This window comes from Aythya ferina (assembly GCF_964211825.1).
Source record: "Aythya ferina genome assembly, chromosome: 25".
NCBI classification, from domain to species: domain Eukaryota; kingdom Metazoa; phylum Chordata; class Aves; order Anseriformes; family Anatidae; genus Aythya; species Aythya ferina.
The window spans coordinates 1,595,779-1,610,902 of record NC_140323.1 but is presented as its reverse complement, the minus strand read 5'-3'; the positions used below and the strand labels follow the sequence as shown (position 1 = coordinate 1,610,902).

The following is a 15,124-nucleotide window of genomic DNA, read 5'->3' as shown; positions in this document are numbered from 1 at the left end:
AAAGAAAAATTAATTCCTCAGAACATATTTTTCAGATGATAGTGTATGTAAGCATCAAATCCACTCTTCACAGTTTGAAAGTAAAATATGCCTGTTATAAAATTTGCTCTTTGCTTTAATCAAGGGAGCTCTACACAATCTCTGAACACCAGAATCAAATTCTCTTAAAAACAAAGCCTCCAGCGCAATTTAACCCTGCTTCTGGTAAGTGAAACGTTATGGGGTCAGGAGAAAACCAATGGCAAAACAGAATTTCAGCTTGATAACATCATTAAAAAATGCTTTACAAACTGGACTTGCAGCTAAGGTAAACCGTGGGAAGGAACCAAAATTGAACCTATTCGGTTAGAAAGCAAAGATCAAGCAAAGCTGCCACTTGTGCTCAATACAGACGCCAGCAGCTCCAGCTGCTCCACGCACTGCCACCTCTTTAGCCTCAGATTTCATTCAGGAGCATGGCTTAATGTCATGGCTTATTTTTGTGGTTTTTTTAAACGAAAATTTCAAGCTCCTGGTTTTTGGCTACCAGATCTGACAGCAGTGAAATACAGTCTGAAGACACAGTAGGAAAACGTTGCCAAAGGGAAAAGTACTTCTCCTCTACGCACTGTTTTTTAAAATCAGTGTCTAAAAAGCTTGTCAGTTTGCCTTACATCAAATTTTATTGGCTTTGTGCTGTTGCCACTTCTGTCCACAGTCCCTGAACCTGTAATTTGACAACTACAATTACAGGACGCTCACTCCTGTTTCCAATCTCACACTTTTTACTGTTTCCCTAGCACTGCCTTCTACCTCGATACCACGGATCTCACCCCCAAATAATCTCACCCCCAAATATTTCCGTGTCATCCTCCCTCTGCTTCTGCCCATTCATTGCTCAACTGCCCAAGGGATGGGAATTTCAAAGAACAGTTCAGTGACCGATTCCCATTAAAAGCCAGCAGCAGCTCAGTATTCCTCTCCTGCACTTTGTTTTATCCCAAACAAAAAGACACCTTCGTTCTGCAGGAGATGCGCGCTGCTCCAGTTTCATCCCCAGCTTTCTGACGGGCTTTTTCTTCCCGAGACTGCACAAAACCTGCACAACTTCACTTACAAGACAGGCTCAAGTCAGCCGAAACCTGCCTGAGGCCAGACCAACTTTGCAATGTGTTTTAGGAGATGAAAATTTCCTGTACCGAGACCGCAGGAAAAGCAGCCTCTAGCAGCTCAGCTACCCAGAGCAACCTCGAAGGGGAGCAACTGCCGCTTAACCGCACTGCCAGGGTGAAATCCAACGAGTGCTGCATCCCCCACAAAGCACAGCTCTTTTACAGAGCCACGTTTCTCTCTTCTGTCCCCAACGCGGTGCCATGCGCTGCTGGCAGGCACAGGAAGCCAGGCACCAGGCACCGATGCTATTGGGGACCCCAAAATGGATCCTGCACCTCTGCCTCCTCCCCAGCACCTGCACAGCCCCAGCCCGTGGTGGGATGCAGCGGGGTCAGCGCTGGTGGCACCCCAGGATGCCTCCTGATTTGTGTTTTTTCAAAATATTTTAGCAGCTCTGCACCCAAAACTGCAGAGCCACGGGCAAGTGCCCCCTTGAAACCATAGAAATCAAAATGCTTTAGAAACAGAAAACAAAGTTTTCAAAATCCTTCTTCAATACTTTTCCAAACACAATAGGAAGCGAGTCTGCAGCCAAGCAGTTTGCTCAGGCAGCTCTTGCTGCAAGCACCCACTTGGATCCAATTTGCAGACACCTGAAAATAGGGAATTTCATTCAAAGTGTTGACACAGGCTCAGCTACGGGACTGAAGACAGATGACAAACCAAGAACGCCGGCTGCATTTGCACTTGAGATCAGCAACACACAGCCCTAGGTTAAAAAAAAAAGGCAGGGGGGAGGGAGAGAAGGAACAGAGAAAAAAGAGGCACTGAGCAAGCACAGACAAAACCACAGGCAGAGGCATCAGTTCCTAGAGACACAACGAAATGGCCTCTCCACGTGCAGCTCAGCAACGTGCACCCCTGGCCGTTCGGTGTTTTGCTCCATTCCCAGGAGGGATTCCTGGTGGGGTGGCCAAGACGGGGACTCAAGGACATCAACCTCCTCCTCCAACCTGGCTTGCTCGGCGTCCTCACCTCCGTCCTGCACACACGGAAACCAAGGCGTCTGACGTCCTCAGGGGGACGCGTGCTGTCAGCGTGTTATTTAGTGGTCAGGCTGGGGACAGAAGCACATCGATGGCCCCGGGATCGCTGTCACCACCGTGCCGGCGCGGGGCAGGTTCCCGGTGCTGCAGCCACCGTGGTTATTTTTACCCTGGCAGCTCAGCGCTGAATCACGGCTACTATAAACAAACCTGTTTCATTTTGAGCTTGGAAGTGTTCCTCATGCCAGTTTCTTTTAAATACTACCAACTAGGCCATGAAAAACTGAGGTTTTTTAGTTTCTTTTATTTATTTATTTTTTTGGTAAATGTCTCCTAAACATTACTCATCACTCCAAAATCCTGCGGCACCAGAGCCAGGGCAGCCCCCGGCCGCCTGACGGCTCCACTCGCCACCTCCTTGCAGCAGGAATCTGTTACACACCGTGTTCTTGGATATTAAATTACTCAATCAAGCCGAAAGTACATTAAATACTTCCCTAATATTAATCAAAGCTGTCAACAATTATGCAACGGTGGCACGTAAGCTACGGAAACGTGATGGGATGAGGGATGGAGGATCACAAATGAAAGGGTGCCTGCAAATCACACAATTAATTAGCAGAGGGCTCTCCCAGAAAAACATTACCACGGACTTACCCTGCTCCTTAGCACAGCATTTCCTTACAACATCAGAAATTGCTGCCATGGATGCACTTGCCAAGTCACTGCACCAAGGCAGTCAATCTCCCTGCCTTTAAGGTGCGCTGAAAACCTCCCCCGCCTGTCCTGACGCTGTCAACGTCAGAAAAATGAGAGGGGGAAAAAAGACAAGACCAAGCAGAAAGCAGGGCTTCAATGTGATTTTCATGCACAGTTTGACAAACTTCCATTCGCACAATCTTCAGAGCCTGACTTGACTTCGTTGCTTGTTACTGCAGCATCCAACACCCAGGTAAACAGATGCATTACCACTAAATAATCCAACGGGAGGATTATCTGATACATTACGACAAAAATCGCACTCTCAGTTTTATGAATTTAACAGGAAATTATTACCATTTCCACTGACTGCGTTCAGCATCAAATCAAATATAAATCAGCATAACAAGCACGCAGCTAGCTGTACGTGTCACCGCACAACGGCTGCACACATCCAGCCCCTTCAGCTTTATAAGCTTTGTTCTCCCAAATTTAACTCAGGCCAAAGCCTAGGTTATTTCTGTTAAAAACAAGGACCACGTTTCAGTTCCAGAGAGGAGCTTACGTTGCCAAATTAAGCTGTTAGCTTCGGTAACTTTGCCACTAGAGAACAGGGCATTCCGGACACTCGGACCCATGCACTGCTCCGTGGAAGTACGAGCACACCCAGGAACTGAAAAAGCCACGAATGAGATGTGATTCCCTACAGTAAGGATTGGGAATTGAACCTTACCATGAGCCAGTATAAAATAAAAGTATAAATTGAATTCACTGTTAATAGTGAAAATTGTTTCAATATTATGATATTTCTGAAAGAGAACTTTCACCAAGAATTCATACATTTACCCAAGAGAAGGCAGCAGCACCTTAATTACATACCTTGCCCAACTGAGAGGCACTCACAATTCAGTAATTTAATACTAAGAAGGCATGCTTTGTTTTGGTTTTGACAGTAAAACAAACAAAAAAAACAACAACCAACAGCTCACGGACAGAAGCACGTGCCAAGAATTCAGCTAACGACGAGCCAAACGAACAAACAGGTATTTGAAGAAGGCAAGAGAAACCTACACTGCTCTGAGATACTACGTGCAGTATTTAACTGGAGAAGGTAGGAGACCGACCTTCCGATCTTGCACACATCCATTCTTAAAATTTAAAGTCCCGGCCGTCTGCTCCTCCTGAACCACGTCCAAATCGCCAGTTTCTGCATAATTTCACATCTTCTGCGGCGTGCTGTGAAGATTACTGATTCAGGGCCAAAGCCATAAAAGCCTCAGCTGAGAGTAAAGTCCTCTCGCAGCAGAGCAATCCTTCCTGACTTCAGTGCTCTGCTGAACCGGAGCTCTGAGCAAATTAACTGCAGCGCACACAACCAGGTCAGAGAGACGACCTTCTTTGTGAGCAGTCGAGCTGCGGTGTGAAAAAGCGATTTTGGGCACAAACATCTTGAGAACGATCTGCCTCGATCCGTAACCTTTTCTGCAGGCAGCTTCATGCTGAACTTGCAGTTTTAAATATCAAAATGTTTACTTCTATGGAAGCGGCTGCCTACTTGCTCACTTCAAATTGCTTTGCCATGGGAGCACTTCAGGCAAGGAACAAGTACTCTGGGCAGCCAAACCCTGCCGTGCTCAAACGGCTAACTTATTTTTTGTCCTGTTGGTCTGCATTTGCAGAAAGTCACTAGGGACATGCGCCAGGCAGACAAAAGCAGTGAAAGGGAAGCCAGAAGCAAAACCCAACGAGCAGCACACGCAGCAGCCCTGAGTTAGAAGCCACCACGTCACCCCCGGCAGCCCCCCCCCAGGGGCTGCAGCGCTGCCGCCAAGCTCACGCCAAGCAGCACTGAGCCGCAACGGGACGGAGGACATCCACACACACCGGGCAGATTGAGGAAATAAACTGACTTTTCTCAATTAAATACATATAAAGCGCTCGGAAGCGCTGTGCTGCCAGCTGCTGGGGCCCGGATCAGACCCAAGCAGTGGGTGCAGGGGCAGAGGTCCCGCGGCACAGCGCGGCTGCGCTCGGCCGTTCCTCCCGGCTGCTCCAGCGAGCTCGGCAGAGGGCACGGCCACAGCACACGGCAGCCCTGGACACAGCCCTCCTCTGGAAGAAAAGTCCTTCCTCGCCCTCTTCCCCATCAGCAAAACATGCAAACATTAAAGGGCACGCACACGAGGTACGGAATCAGTTTACGGGACTTCCTCCCATCTGTTGTCTACCACGCCCACCCCTTGCCACTGATTTTCCTTCCCTCCCCCTTGGAAAAAATGTTCTGACCTTTCTGAATAAGGATTAAATTCCAGACAGAATCTAGGAAGCTCGATCGTAGCAAAACATGAACTATATTGTACTTGGTAAGAAGAATTTGTTGTGCTGATAGTAGCTTGGCAACATTCTTAACCATGTTCTTCCTGGTTTTTATAATTAGGGTAAATAAGTGACATGAGGTAGGGAGATTTTAGCCTGCACTTTAAGTAATTATTTTATTTCAGCAGTAATAACGACCAGACACCGCTAAATCCCTGCCTTTTTTTCTGTTCAAAAAATGCCAGCAGGCCCAAGGGGGCATTTTTCATACAACCGACTGTCTAGAGTTGGAGTTCGGGGGCTGATTTTATTTTTTTATTAACCTCCATTTTTGTCAGATAAACCCAATAAATTTATTTCACGTTCAGAAGGATTTAGAAGTTTTCTTTATCAAAGAAAACACTTTCTTAACCAGCAAAGAAAATGACTCAAAGCACTTCAGAGCGCTTTGTTTGGTGAACATCCTCCGAGCAGCATCGCCGTGGGCCATGCGTCTGCGCCCAGCACAAGCAAGACCGAAAGCTCGCTTCCTTTCTTTAACCAACGCTCGCTTGCAAGGCCACACCATGATTTGGTAAATGCTTTCTGAGATTAAACTTGAAACTGAGATGCAACTTAGGAAGGAATATTTTAACATTCCTTCCGAGCATTCTTAGAAGTCCTGCACTGTAGAAAGCGCTTGGAACTGATGAGAACAGGAAAATAACTCGAGGCTGCACCAACAGACAAGGATGTGGCTGTGGCAGGGAACTCACTCGCAGCAGCAGCAGCGAGCAGATCCAGCAGCCTGGATTGCCACCAGCCACTCGGTTTCATGCAGCAGCTCTCCCCATCCTGCACAGACACTGCCATTCAGCAGAGCAGGATGACTTACAGGTCCCAAAAACATTGCTGCCCTTCAGACCTTACCAGCAAAGCTTCAAGAAATCAGCGTGCGCGTGCACACCAAGCTTCCAGACTGATCTAAAGGTCAGGTTTGCATATGCGTGCATATGCGTGGTGACAGGACGAGGGGGAATGGGCTTAAGTTGAGCCAGGGGAGTTTTAGGTTAGATGTTAGGAAGAACTTCTTTACAGAAAGGGTTGTGAGGCATTGGAACAGGCTGCCCAGGGAAGTGGTGGAGTCACCATCCCTGGAAGTCTTCAAAAGACGCTTAGATGTACAGCTTAGGGATATGGTTTAGTGGAGGGCTGTTAGCGTTAGGTTGGAGGTTGGACTCGATGACCTTGAGGTCTCTTCCAACCTAGAAAATTCTGTGATTCTGTGATATGCAGTCTAGAGATTTTCACTGCCTAAAAATACGGTCTTGTACGTCAGCCACGAGCAACCAGTGCACCTCTCCTGCACAACTGCAGCCCCTGAACATCTGCTGTGCCACGGGTACTTCTGGAGGAAAGGGCCCACTCACCACTTGTTGCTGGAGGTGTGTATGAACTGCCAAGCACTGACGAGCACCCTTGTAACGAGTACCTAAGCAGAGTCAGCGATGGATGCATTTTAACACCACCAAGGAGAAGTGTAACTCTTGAGATGTTTTGATGGCAAATTTTCAGGCTCAATGGGGACCTGAATAGCAGCAAGTTGATGTACAGAATTAACTTAAATACAAACAAACAAACACACACACCACCAAGCTTTCTTTACTTTCTGCACTAAAATGAAGTTATTTAATGTGTTCCTAATCCCTTAGCTTTTAACTCTGCCCTGTAATGCTGCTTCCTGGAACCTCAGGACATAGGGGGACAGACATTTTCTTTTACAGCAAAAGTGAAATTCTCTACTACGTGAGGATTTTAACCAAAGGACGATTCAAAATTTTATGAACGGTTCAGGGCTGGCACCTGAAGGGCATCAGTGAGAACTTTTTGGCAAAAAGGTCCAGAGCTAACCTGCAGACAGATCTGCACGGGGACTCTCATGGCTCTGCATTCTTACGTTTCTTAATCCTTCCAAACCTGCAAGGCTTGAAAGAGCAAAACAGCTTTGTCAATTCCTCCTGGAACATCCTATATAGAAGGAAAGAGGTGACACTAACCCATGAAGGAAATAGCTCCAAGTGATTTAAACATTTTTATATGAGCCATTTTAGTATTTATAGGTCAAGCTTGAATACAACCAAAATAGATTATTATACAGCTGTCTTAAAAAAAAAAAAAAAAAAAAAAAAGCCATGGGCAGTTGGACTCCTGCTCCAGAAGCAGAGAAGCTATGTTTAACTCGCAGGGGAGGAGACATCCTACAGCAGCTAACCAGCGAGCAGGAGGAGCGTCGCTGCCATCAGCCAGTTCCTCCCCTCCGCCTCACGAACAGGAACAAAAGTCACTCTCTTTTTAGTCTTTGAAATGATAAGACATAAGGCAATAGGAAAAAAAAAAATCTCTCCCATATTAGTATGCAAATGTGTTAAACATATGGCCTGGAGACAGTCAGTTCTGTACTCTGATCGAGACCTTAGAACACGCCGCACTCACGCTGAATGTTAATTGCTGTTATCTGCAATTCCTGCGCTTTCCGTTTTGGTTAGGACACCTTTTCATCAAAGTCAAACCCCCCATTTCCCTGTTTTTTTTCTCGAGCAACTCAAAAATGCAAAATCAGCCATACAAACGCAGGGCCACTACAGCCGCTGACTTCAGAAGATAATTATTTAAACAAACTTTTGGCTGTACAGATACGGTTCATATGAACTTGGCACCAAAGTACCAATAAAAAAAAAAGTTTCAGCCTCACAGTTCCATGGAGATTCCTTGGTTTTACAGCACCGGGGCCCTGACACCTGCTACCAGCATGCTCAGTCACCCCGCTGCGCTGCTCAGACCTGCCTTAGTGCTGAATCGCCTCGCGCTCAACGCTGTGCTCACGGTGAGGGTTTCGAGCAAGCAGTTCGCATAGCAGAGACAGGCTGCAGAGCACTGAAATCACAGAATGAAGGGAAAGAGATGCTTTCTCAGAATGCACACCATTGAGGAAAATGCCCTGGAGCATTAAAACATCTCTTTGATCATTTTAAATGAGATTCCTGAAAAAGCTTTATTCTAAATTTGAGTGCATTCTGGTGATCAATATGCCAATGCAGTGTATTCACGAAAAAAACACAAAGGCAGAAAGTCATACTGATTACAATATTATTGTAAGTAATCTGATGAGTTAAAAGCCCTAAATGCATGAATATTTCATGAGAAAGGCTGTTTGGAACGGTTTCAGTCTGTAACTTTAATCTTAATGTTATTTTCATCTACAATTAGTGTTATAATCCAGAGCATGTGAAAGCAACAATTGGCTACGTCTGTGCCATCTTCACCTGCATTTGTTCCATAAATCCATCGGATTTCTGTTCTCCAGCCCGGTAACAGGACGAACACATCAAATCCCAGGGCACGGCACGACGTGCTGGGATGGGACTGCTTCTGCAGAAGGGAGAATTGCACCAGAAATAACCCTACCCAATGAACTATGGTTTACTTCCAACCATCATGTGATAGGTGACATATAAAAGGCGTTATTCTGCATGTCAGCGGTCTGTAATGAAAGTTTTTTTCACTTCTCAGCAGCCCCTCCCTACGACTTTAAGTTTATTTGCATTAGAGAAAAGGATATTACATGAAAAGCAACATAAAAGGCAGGGCAACCAACACAGCCAGCCCAGCTGCTCTTCCCACACGCTTAGTGCTTTCCAGAGTGAGGGTCTACTTGCAACTAACGTGTTAAAATTTTGAGAGAGATCCAATTCCATAGGGCACATTCGCTTGGACCAACACTGGCAGAGGCCTTATTTCGGGAAGCTCAGCAGCTCCCTTCTCTGCAGCCGGCCAGAGCTGCGGATGTGCAGCTCCTCCGAAGAGCAGCTCCAACAGCTCTGAGTTCACACACAATACCCTCATCTAAATATGACAAATACAAATTTTCTCAGTATTAGAGCACTCCAGAACACAACTTTGGACCCAACCGAAATCCCAAACGACCCGGCAGGCCTTGAGTTTGCAGTTCTAGCCACTCAAAAGCGAAACGCAAGTGGCCTGCTCTCCGGCTCTGCTCCAGGAGCAGCGTTACACAACGCGACCGATTGACAAACGTGCCAGCGACGTGCTGCCAGTGCAGCGTGTCTGCAAAAAGCAGTCTTCTGGCAGGGCAGGGTGATGATTACCCGCTGCAGAAAGGCTTGTCCTGCTCCTTACAGGAGCACCCGAAGCACCACGGCATCGGGCGTTAATAAAGATGTTTCAGTCACAACACAGCCACTGCTGGGGACACGCTCAGACCTCCTGCTTCGGTGCCCAGATGGATGTAAACCCTTTCAATCTTATCAATATTCAAAATAAATAACAAACCGTGCCTCAGGCCACCTGCTCAGCAGGCCTGCTATTGCCCAGCTCCCCGTATTTTCAGTCAAACACAACCAAAGGGCCGAGGAGAGCCAAGTTACTGCGAGCAGCCCTGCACCTTCCAGCTCCGCTGCCTGCCCTCTGCTGCCCGTCCCTCCCTCCTTACAAAAACCCGCGGAGGGTCAGAGCTTCCCTCCAACAAAGGGGTTTGTTCGGTGAAGGTAAACAAACAAACAGGAGTTTTCAAAACACAGCCAGGCCTGCTTTTGTCAGCATCTGGATTTCTCAATCGGAGGAATTAAATATGCGCCTTCACCCAGGTTCAGGTCAAGCCACTACAAACGCAGCGAGGCGGCGCCTGTTCAGGTATAGCAGGTATTTCCCAACACCCAGCACCCAGTACCTGCTGGACCACTTGCAGCAGGAGCAGCAGCGAAGATCAAAACATTGTCTTCATGTGGCTGCATCCAGATTCATGCAGATCTCTCCTCCCTGCTACGATCACTTGACACTGTGAGAAAAGCGCACGCCGTCGTGCCCAGTGGGCTGCTGCCACGAATAGAAGCAGAAACAACACAAACAGCTTCAAATCTCCCCTTTAATTAGAGGTACTGCCTGCTACGGCGGTCTGAGCGTAACCTGCAGATATAAAAGTCGTAAAACCCCAAACGATCGGCGATCAAAATGAAGGAATGTTTCCAGTGCCCCATTTCTTCCCACACACACCTCAAAGGCTCTTCCCACAAGAGATGAATGCAGCCTAGGTTTAAACACTCGGTTTCTGATTAGGAATGTAACACTCAGGCAGTGCCTCCTCCTTGAACACCACCCATCTTCCCACAGCCTCCCCAATTTCAATACCATTAAGTGGACTGCCTGAGACAACCTTAATTACTGCAGCATTTGCAAAGGGAGAAGTGATCTCAGTAACCAATTTCTGCCCCGTTCGGAGCTGTAGAAATCAGAACTCGTTGCACACCAAGCCTGGAAGTGAAATAGCATCAGTAGGCCTAGCACTGCAGGGAAGTGCAGCACAAACACCGGGCAGGCACCGTGCCCTGTAGATGCCCCACTGCTGCTCGGGTCCCCACAACCTCCCCACACTCCCCTCTCTCCAGGAGAGGGGAGCTCAGAACACAGGCAGTAATTAGCAGAATTATCACTGCCACAGGAAAGCACATTTCTCATAATGAGCCATTTATCCCTCTGAGAGGTGTCAGGCAGCCAGCAGACGTGTCAAACCAACACACAGGTGATCTCTGAAGGGTCACCAACACAAGCAGCAAGGCCCCTGAGGTTGTTCCCACAGAATGGTACCAACTCCCCCAAAACACACGCTGCTCCTTGCAGACCTCAGCCTGTTACTGCTGGGGGCCGGCAGCAAATCCTCACCCACAAGCCAGATTAACCTGCAGGTTGTGTGCTTCCAGATGTGGCAGGGAAAGCAGCCACCGCGCTACCTGGACTGCAGGACTGCCAGAAAGATGCTGCCGAAGTCACACATAGTCACGAGCAGCAGCTTTTGACCATTTTAAGTCAATTTAAGTGCCAGCTGCTGCCGAAAGGGGTATTCCTGTGCTCTCTGCAGCTCCTTCCGTCCACCAGCAGTGGTGCTTGCACAACCACTCAATGAGTCAGAGTAAGAAGCGATCTGGCTGAAAACTACCTCTATATTTCTTGGGCCGGCTCGGCTTTCAGCTAGCTCAGCTCCTTGAGTTACCCCAACAGCGAAGAGCACGAGTGGCAGAGCATGGGAAACGCCGGGGTGCACGACACATGCGAGCTGCATGCGGCGACCACAAAACCCAGCCCGAAGCCCTGCACCACAGCATCTCTCCCAAGGCCCCTGCCCCGACCCCTGCTCCCACGGAGCCGCCTGCCCTTGCTTTCCTCTGGCATCTCCCTCGCTGCAACCCGGGCTGCTCCTGCCAAGAGATGTGTTCAGCGCACCTCGGGACCTACCCTGCTCATCTGCACAGCAGCGTTTGTCAAATATTCGCATTTTCCTTTGCTGCTAACACTACGGGGTAAACCGGGCAGCACAGGCATTAAAAACCTCCACTTTGTGTACCATCATTGGAAAAATCATTTTTTGCATGTGGAAGATGCTGCCTACAAAACACAACTTGCCTCCTCTGCCCCTCAGGGCTGTCACCCACAGCGAATCCACTCTGACCCGGGACGAGGCTTTTCTATGGCCGGCTCTGACACAGGAGGAAAAGCAAATTAACCCTGAAGGCTGGAGCCTCAACGCCTGCTTGAATGCTTTTTGATCTCGCAGTTGCTTTCAGTCCTGGTGATACTTTATGAAACGTAACATCCTGTTTCATGCACTATAACCAGGTTTCTCCTAAAAATCTCACATTAACAAATGCTAAGTCGAATGCCAGGTTTTCTAGCTAAATGGCAGCCTAAAAAGCATATTATTAAAAAAACTCAGCCATGTAGCAAGGAAAAACAGCACGTACTGTAAAATTTTTGTCTGTTTTATAAATCCAAGGAAGCCATTCATTCTGGAGAGCCTGTTTAAGGACAAGCAGTCGGTCCCTTTGCTGGTCTCAGTGCTGTGACCTGGCCCAAAGCTGCCACCTGGGACCTGCCGGGCACCTGGACGCAAACACAGCAAAACCTCACCAGCCACACGGCTGAGAGCGGGGCACGACAGCCTCAGGTCAAGTCAGAGCACAGGGCTGTCACACACACAAATCTGAACTGCATCAGGCCTGGGCTGTCAAAGAATACTCCAGTACGTTTTCACTCTTGCACTAACTTTCCTAGGGGGTAGGGAGCTTGTAGTGAAGAAAGCTAAGCACTGATGCACAGAAATAACGTCATATGTGGCTCGATTCTACTTTTACAGCATGTGAGTTTTAAGTAAACATGCAGGCTAATCAAAAGTTATTTCTACATCAATATATTTATATAAAAGTCTACCCACAGACAGCTCACATTGCTCCAACATGGATTTTCGTCACTAGTATTAGTCAGTGTTGGGGACACTAAAATGGATCAGTTGGTCTCCTAACTGCTTCCTGCTTCCAAATGCTCCTGGCAGCTCAACAATAAAAAAAAAACTGATGATGGGAAAGCAAAGGAGTTAAATCTGTGACTTGCCTCAGAGCTCTAATCTCATACCCAACTGCAAAGGGTGAAAACACCAACTACTGCTTCTAACTGTACAGCCTTAGAAAAAAAAAAAAAAAAAAGTCAAGCATTCTGGGAAATGCTTTACCCATGAAAACCGTCTCTCCCCTACTGGGCTACCTAATGAAATTTCTCTCTTGTATACCTAGGACTGAAATAAATCTATTTCGCCATTTTTATGAAACAAAATAGACTGAACCTGATCATATTTGCAACACCAGCAGTGGAGAGCGTACTGGAGCATGCTGTATTTTCTACTAACATCAGAGAGCTCAGAGCCGTACTCGTGTTCCAATCTGGGCCTTTATGAACAAAAAGCCAGGTCCTCCTTTACTCCTTCTGCACTCGTGATGCCAGGATATAACCCACCGAAAACTCTGGTTGCGAGGTGAACTTTTGTGACATTAACTTGCACCCAGAAAGCAGTCCAGGTACCAGAATGATCTCAAATCCTTGCTGCCACCACACTTCGGTACTAACAAATAAAACCAAGCATCTCACATCGGTTTCAGCACCTCAGCAAGACAGGCTGGATCAAACAAGAGAGCTCAGCAAGAGGAAGTTTCCTTTCCAACTTCCTAACATCCTTACTTATCTCAGCCATTAGGAGTCACCTTTGCAGGATCAGTAGCTTTTGTAAAGTGCAAACAAAACACAAATGCACAATTAAAAAATGGACCCTGGGGTTTATGAGCACCCTTTTAACAGGATGTTTTCATTACAGTTCTGCTTAATAACCTATCATCTACTAAATATAAGAAACCATTCAATTAACGTACGAAAAAGATCAGCGAACTGAGCATAACTGCTGGACATTAGGATCATGCACAACTGCAGCTGAATTGTTACGTGAACTTCTGCTGCTACAGAATAAACAACAAGCCCTTTAATCTGAGTAAAAGCAAATCAATAACTACTACAGAGCTCAGCATAATGTGAATTCAGGCTGTACTCTAACCCCCACACCCACTAACTGCTCTTGGGGAAAAAAAAAAAAAGTCAATGCAAAAAAAAAATCCAAACACAACCCCAGGATTTGGCTGGGTTTTAGAAGTCAGGTCTCTCTCGAATCTGCTTCTGCAGAACGAAACACACCCAGTTACTAGAAGTGCTTGATGTTTAACATTACCCTGGCACATCAGAAACGAAAAGCAACAAAATAGGAAGTCTCCCGCATTAATATCCTGAAAAGTTTTCATGTGCCACCAAGTACACTGTGCACACACATGGCACAAGACAAAATACTGCAACGTAGTAGTACAAACAAATGCTTAGAGTTGTTTATGCCTCGAGATTGTGATTCAATATAAAATTAAAACTTTGACATTAGAGTAGGTCCACATGTTTCGCTGCTGTCATTTAATTACATTTCAATTTCTCTTAAGAACAGACAGTGCCCTCAGACTGGATGAGCAGAGGCGAAATGGATCACAGATAGTTTGTGTCTGTATTCTTGCAGCTTATGGTTTCAAATATAAACTATGTTGATAAATTGCGTAAACATTAGTCTCTAAATAAAAGCATTAACGTGTCACTGGCATTACACTGCGCTAGTAATTTAGTCCCTGTTTGGCACGCGGTCCTCAAAATCTTCAGCAAAGCTACTTACCCTACAAACCGCCAGCCCAGAGCCAAGACGCGTGACGACAGCCCCAGCTCCTCGCTTCGCTGAGGCTGCAGACGGCACCTCCCGGCTCCTCCAGCCCGCCTGGGCCCCCCAGCACCTCCCAAAATGTCTTGTGCCCCACGTGCAGCCCCCGGCCCAGCCAACTGCGCCCTGCTGGACGCGCTGCCCTGCGAGATCGGGGCCGTAGGCAACATCTGTTTGTAAGAAGCACAACTCACTTCCCTGCGACATCTCGGCCTGAGAGAACACAACTACTCCTCTCTGCCCGCTGCGTGATCGGGTGCAAGTCCTGTGCATGAAAACAGATTATTTTTAGACCCATCCAAGGGAGCACAGAGCTTCCTGACGACTCTGCCTGGGCGAACGACGGGCGTGCTCGTGGCCCATCTCCACACTGAAGGGACGCTCTGCTGGGCCAGGACGGGTGATTCCCCATCTCCAGCCCCGCATTAAAAACTTCAGGGGGTCAAGCTTCGGGCAATCGTGTCAACAAACCGGTGACTTTTTTTTTTTGGACAATGAACAGGACCTTAAATATTTTTATTTATAACGCTGATCTTTCCCATAGCAACACGATGCGAGCACGGCATTCCCAGCGTAATGAAATCACTATAGCAACGTGATAATGATGTCAGAAAAATGAGAAAGTATTTCATACTTCGGGCATGGCGACCCACACCGCTTCTGTGAAATAATAACGTCGCGGATACCACACAGGCATGGGTGTTGCATTTAAAACTTCCCTCTGCATTGCCTCATTTCTGATAACTCCTCAGGCAGGCACACGCCTCTGACTGGTAACGCATTGCTTTCTGTTTCTCCCTGGCTGCGTCCGCAACTGTCCCAGAGCCTCAGGAAGCCGCATTAAATGTCTGGC

The 15,124-nt window shown here is 47.3% G+C and overlaps 1 protein-coding gene across 6 annotated transcripts in view; it reads right to left on the bottom strand.

The window, feature by feature from the left end:
- RAP1A (RAP1A, member of RAS oncogene family) overlaps positions 1-15,124 on the bottom strand; it is a 35,643-nt gene that overhangs the window by 19,612 nt on the left and 907 nt on the right. Inside the window, exon 1 of one of the 6 annotated variants that reach the window (XM_084497844.1) lies at positions 14,230-14,532. The exons of 2 other annotated variants lie outside the window; for them this stretch is intronic. The gene's annotated coding sequence lies outside the window, so the exon portion shown is untranslated. Of the gene's footprint in view, positions 1-995; positions 1,123-3,961; positions 4,284-9,879; positions 10,021-14,229; positions 14,533-15,124 lie in introns of those variants that run through there. 3 more of the 6 variants (XM_084497842.1, XM_084497843.1, XM_084497845.1) reach the window with 3 other exon arrangements.